Here is a 6,611-nt window from a genome sequence, read left to right as displayed (position 1 = left end):
TAACAAATACTTTGGTAGAAACCCTGGGTCTGCAGCGATCTCGGACGTTGCACTGAAGTGATTTTACAATCATCGGTTCCACGACGGTGAGAAACGGGACTGATTGTTCAACCGGTCACTCGTTGTGCTGTAGGCTTTCTGCGTTTCTATCTTTCTGTGCAAGACGCGCTTATCACCTGTGATCTCATTGGACGAATGGAAAAAGCCTGACTCTAGCTATTCCAGACACCGGCAGTGATACGTCAGTTATTGCTACGACGATGTCTTTTCTTTTTGTATTTTACATTATCTTTGTCAGAACTAACGTCTGTCTCTCAATTTTGCTTCAGAAAGATAAATCACAGTATTAAGCATTATTATTTATGTTAAGTTTACTTTTCTAGCCAAGAAGCTTCCAATGTAAATGCTGAGAACTATTGAGTTTCAGTTCTGTGGAAGGTTTGGAAGGATGGATCGATTATCCCTGGAATATGGGGAAAGTGACGGAATCTGCCGCGGTGATATACATGTTTTATGGGCAGAAGCAAAGGAGATGAAGCGATTCTGATCTCATTGTGGACCGCCGGAACCGGAAAAATTGAATGAATGTGCCTCGAAAAATCTAACAAAGGTTGAAAGCACATTGTATACAGCGAACAGAAATGCAGAGAATGGATGACATGTGCATTCACTTGAACAATTGCTGTATTGGTAGAAAAACCGTTGCACAGGTTTGTTAAATCCAAATTGATTCTTACTAACACGGTAGAAACCTTCAATGAAGCAGACGGTAAGCAAGCAAATTAAACGGGACGGTTACAGACTGCTAAAAGTCCTGGGTTCCCCAGAAGATTTAATACCGTGGAAGTAACGCGAACGTTGCACATGTCTCCCCAACAGCCCCTCCTACTGAGCCCAAAACCTCCCACAACAAAACCCACTGTCCATCCCATCACCACAGGGGTTGCGCCTTGAAATCATGGACACTCGTGATGTTTTACAGACACGCAAAGCCTCACATGGCCTCATTGATCCCTCCTTCTGCACCTACCTCTTCACGATCGATATATGGCAATGGCTTTAATCCTTCCCACGAAATTTTTCCAGTGATCTCATCAGATCCCAGCAGGATGCACTGCTGTAGCCACGCTGCCCTATTAATCCCCGACTCCGCGAACCCTCAGCAGCCCCTACATGGACCAATTCTCTCAGCGACACCATCGCTAACCGCCCACACACATCCCAATTACCGTCCCGCACTTCTCCTCCTCAACATTGACGACTGCATTGTTGCTGCTTCTTGCACCTGTGTTGAATTCGTCGATTTCACCCACTTTGCCTGCAACTTCCAACTTGCCCACAAATTCAACTCGTCTATTTCCGATATTTCCCTTGGCTCCATCTCCGGAGACAGGTTATCCACTAATGTGTATTATAAACTCACGGATTCTCACAGCTACCTGGAATATATCTCGTCCCACGTTTCTGCTTGTAAAAACGACATCCCCCTTCTCTCAAATCCTCCGTCTCCGCCACAACTACCCTCTCTGGACTTTTCAGTCCAGAACGAAGGAGATGCCCTCCTTTTGCAAAGAATGGGGCTGCCCTTCCTCTAACAGCAACTCTCCCATCTCACGCACATCTGCTCTCACCCTATCCTCTTTCCTTCCTACCGGGGATAGAGTTCATTTTGCCCTCACGTACAACCCCACCGGCCTCCACATCCCGCACACAATTTTCTGAAATTTCCACCACCTCCAACTGGACCTTACTACCAAACACGTCCCCCCACCCCCATCTACCCCTCTTTCTGCTTATGGCAGGGATCATTCTCCACGTGCCTCCGTTGTCCATTCGTCCCTCCCCACTGATCTTCCTCCTGGCACTTATCCTTCTGAGAGGAGCAAGGGCTACACCAGCCTCTGCACAGCCTCCGTCACTACCACTCAGCGACGTAAACACTCACTGCAGGTGAGGCGCACATCACCTGTGAGTCTGTTGGGGTCATATACTCTGTTCGGTGCTCCTGTTGCGGCCTCCTGTTTATCGGTGAGACCCGACGTAGGTAGAGAAACCGCTTCGACCAGTATCTACGCTCCGTCCGCCAGAACAAGCGGGATCTCTCAGCGACTACCCAGTTTGATTCCACTTCCCATTCGCATTTCGATATGTCCAAACATGGCATCTTCCACTGTCGTGATAAGGCCTGTTTGGGTAGCCTGCAATCTGATTTCAATGAAAATTGATTTTTTCAACTTCCAGTAATGCCACCCCACCCTTCTTTCACCTCTTCCCTTCAGCGTTTCCCTCTCTCATCTTATCTCCTTGTCCGCCCATCTCCTCTTTTCTCTTTATTCCATGGCCTTCTGTCTCTTTTACCTATCAATCTCCTAACTCTTTGCTTCATCTGTCCCCTTCTAAGTTTCATCTATCGTCTTGAGTATCTCTCTGACCTCGCCACACCTTTCACAGCTATTCCTCAGCTTCATTCCTCTCTAGTCCAGGCGAAGCGTTTCGGTCCGAAACATCGACTGTGCTTTTTCCACGGATGCTCCCTGACTTGCTGAGTTCCTCCTGCATTCTCTGTGTGTTATCCCGATACAGTTTCCCACTAACTCTAACCCGCGGCAACCGATTCACACTGACCCCACGTTCCCAACAACCTCCACCTCCCCACCAGCTTCCTCTGACCTATCACACTTGCAACAGCCCTACCGCTGCACCAGTTGGATCACTAAACACACTCATACCGACTGTTGACAATGACACCACACCAGTCCACGCACCTCGACTGGTCATACACCATCCCGTAGCTTCTCTCTGACAACATAGTTCGTCCGGCTTCCATAGAACGCCACATCGCATCCCTTTTCCCCACTTCCCTGGCCGCACAAAAATCCAAGTCCCAATGAACCCACATCTCGCCAGTAGTTCCCAATGAACTCTTACCTCTTCACGTCCCCAGCGACCCAAAAGCCACAACATTTCCCACTGCCATTGCACTTCAGCCATGTTCCAATTAATACCACAACTCCTCTATCATCTCCGAATTACTCCACACAGTCTGCATCCCCAGTGTCTCCACACATCCCCAGCAGTTACTACTGTCCATGCCCAGAAGACCTCGAGACTTCCACTAGCTCCTATTGACGCAGTATTTCCTCCACGTTACAACTAATACCGCAACTCGTCTCCCAGTTCCGACTGACGTCAAACATGTTCACGTCCCCAGTGACCACAAAACTCTCCAGCTGCTCCCACTGACCGTAAACCGCCTACATTGCCACAATGGTCACTCCCCCCTCCATTACTTTCTACTGACCGCCACTTCCCAACGACTCCAATGACCACACGTTCCATATTCTCGCTTAATCCATTCATCCCCATCAGCTCACACTGCGACCAAACCGCCCCAGCGAACCACACACGGGCAGTCCTCTGATACTGATCCAACACCCATTCAGCCCACACCATGAAACGGATCTCCTGTTTCCCCACCAACAGCACACCTGTATTTCCGAACCCACACTAGACCCAGTTCCTAACGATCCTATGCCCCATGAATCCACATCATGCGTTCCCCCGCCACTACCTTACTCCTCGCACTCAGTAGACGTGCACTACTCAACAACCACAGAATCCCAACAGCACCATTCACTCATCTAACAGACCGCACATTGCAGCCTCCGGGTCTGATGTCTGTGAATCTTTGGGAGTATGCCTTTCGTTCTTTTTGAGCTGATGCTGCTTCGCACGACACTCTGCAAGTTTCCCATCGGCAGTAAAAGTTGGAGAAGCCGAAGCCGGCGTTTAAAGGCAGTAAAATCTACAATCATCTGCTTCAAGTGTGCGAACAAGTGTGAGAGTCATTTTTTGGGAGTTGAATATCACTGACCGACATTGAATTTTTCGAGGATGTAGCCAGGATGTTAGACAAGGGAGATCCAGTGGATATAGTGTACCTCGATTTTCAGAAAGCATTTGACAAGTTCCCACATAGGAGATTGGTGGGTAAAATCAGCGCTCGTGGCATTGGGGGAAAGATATTGACATGGATAGAAAACTAGTTGGCGGATAGAATGCAAAGGGTAGCGGTGAATGGGTGTTTCTCGGAATGGCAGGAGGTGACTAGTGGGGTGCCACAGGGCTCGGTATTGGGACCACAGCTGTTTACCATTTACATCAACGATTTAGGTGAAGGCATTGAGAATAACATCAGCAGGTTTGCTGATGATACTAAGCTGGGTGGCAGTGTGACATGTGATGCTGAACTTAGGAGAATTCAGGGAGACTTGGATAGGCTGGGTGAGTGGGTAGATACTTGGCAGATGGCGTTTAATGTGAATAAGTGTGAGGTTATCGACTTTGGGAGCAAGAACAGGAAGGCAGATTATTATCTGAACGGTGTAGACTTAGGTAAGGGAGCAATATAAAGAGATCTAGGAGTCCTTGTTCATCAGTCAGTGAAGGTGAATGAGCAAGCGCAGCCGGCAGTGAAGAAGGCTAATGGAATGTTGGCCTTTATCACAAAGGGAATTGAGTACAAGAGCAAGGAAATCCTTTTGCATTTGTACAGCGCCCTGGTGAGACCACACCTGGAGTATTGTGTATAGTTTTGTTCTCCAGGGTTAAGGAAGAACATCCTGGCTGTAGAGGAAGTGCAGCGTAGATTCACAAGTTTAATTCCTGGGATGTCCGGACTGTCTTACGCAGAAAGGTTAGAGAGACTGGGCTTGTACACGCTGTAATTAAGGAGATTAAGAGGGGATCTGATTGCAACATATAAGATTATTAAGGGATTGAACAAAATAGAGGCAGGAAATATGTTCCAGATGCTGGGAGTGTCCAGTACCAGAGGGCATGGTTTAAGAATAAGTGGTAGGTCATTTAGGACAGAATTGAGGAAAAACTTCTTCTCCCAGAGATTTGTCGAGGTGTGGAATGCACTGCCTCAGAAGGCAGTGGAGGCCAATTCTCTGGATGCTTTCAAGAAGGAGCTAGATAGGTATCTTATGGATAGGAGACAAGGCAGGAACCGGGTATTGATAGTTGATGATCAGCCATGATCTCAGAAGGGCCGAATGGTCTACTCATGCGCATATTGTCTATTGTCTATTGAATTCACCCAGTGAACGGTGTAGGAGATCCCTGATCCAACCGTTTTTATGCTGACAATTCAACGAGCGGTCTTCCTAACCGTGCTCCCGGTCTCGTTTTGATACCTACACATAAATCAACCGTCAGCTGTGTTTGCAGTTGCCTTTAAAGCCTCCGGCGGAACCTTCCTCCATCATAGAATCAAGCAGCGCCATCCAAATCATAAAGTTATTGTTTGAGAAGATACATCGTGCCGTTCCAGTCAACATCAATCTCTACTTCGCCTACCACCAGCTCCCCACCAGTTTATCGTCTCGTTTACTGATTTCAACTGTTTCTTGTCTTATTTGTATAATCTATCACGAACTGTCTCTGCATTAAGGGTAAACTCCGTTTCTCAAATATCCACAAAGGTTACCGTTTGTTACCTTACTTGTACTTCCTAAAGTACTCGGCCCGCTATTGGACGCAATAATAGCCAGGCAACAGTCAAGATTTCCACAGCACCACACAGCCTCACGAAAGAATCGGTCGAGCAACATCTGTAGAGTGAAAATAAATGGTTGGCGTTTCGAATCGAAACCATGTATCAGGACTGAGGATCCATCACATTTTTCTGTTCCTCATGTATTGACTCATCTTCTTCTTTGATGACACAACAAAATCTGTCGCCTTCTGGGTCAGGTGGATACACGGGGAATTGCGATTGACCGAGTTTGTGTGCATTATTTAAACTGCTCATGACCCATTTTTCTGGAATCCTGGATGACACATGTGCATAAGGAAAGAATCAACTTTGATGCTGAACACACAATGTATTGTCAAACAATAGTCCACTAACTAGGATGAAACAGGGATACTAGAGCCGAGACCATGGTCATCAGAGGATGCGTGCCGTGGCTTAGGAGACAGACGGAACAACTGGACTTCAAACTGTCCAAATGTGAGGATCACAGTCCCAGATATCACTGTGGAAGAGAATAGGCGAGTCTCTTTATCTAGTGTTCCATCTAACCGCTTAAAAATCTTTTTGCGTCGGTCAGGGATCAGCCCGTGCTAGAGTGCGCACAAAATGCTGCATAACTGAGTGATGCCGGGAAATTTATAAACCTGCTGAAAGTGTCTAAAAGGATTAGTAGACTTGGCGAAGAGGAGGAGACAGAATAGAGACGAGGAGGAGTGGGAGAAAAGAGAGAAGAAGCACAGGGATCCAAGTTGCTGGAGAGAAATTGCACAATGGGAAAAATTGACTCAGAAGAAGAAGGAGACACCATGACGTGTGTGAGAAATAGAGACAACCAGAAACAGGTGAGGGAAAAATAAACATTGAGGTCATTCCCTCTACAATGCTTTCCTTTTGTTTATTCTGACAAACATGTTGTCAAGGTTATCACAGATGAGATGGTGTACGAGTGTAGGATCATTATGGGACATGATTAGTAATATGTATGTGTTGTGACTGAGAATCTGGATGAGGTGGGATATTAGGAAGTGAAACACTGGGACATCACACTGCAGGTGGGTGGGATATAGTT

The sequence above is a fragment of the Hypanus sabinus genome, unplaced genomic scaffold, assembly GCF_030144855.1.
Source record: "Hypanus sabinus isolate sHypSab1 unplaced genomic scaffold, sHypSab1.hap1 scaffold_275, whole genome shotgun sequence".
Classification (NCBI taxonomy): Eukaryota; Metazoa; Chordata; class Chondrichthyes; order Myliobatiformes; family Dasyatidae; genus Hypanus; species Hypanus sabinus.
Note: the sequence above shows the minus strand (reverse complement) of the source record.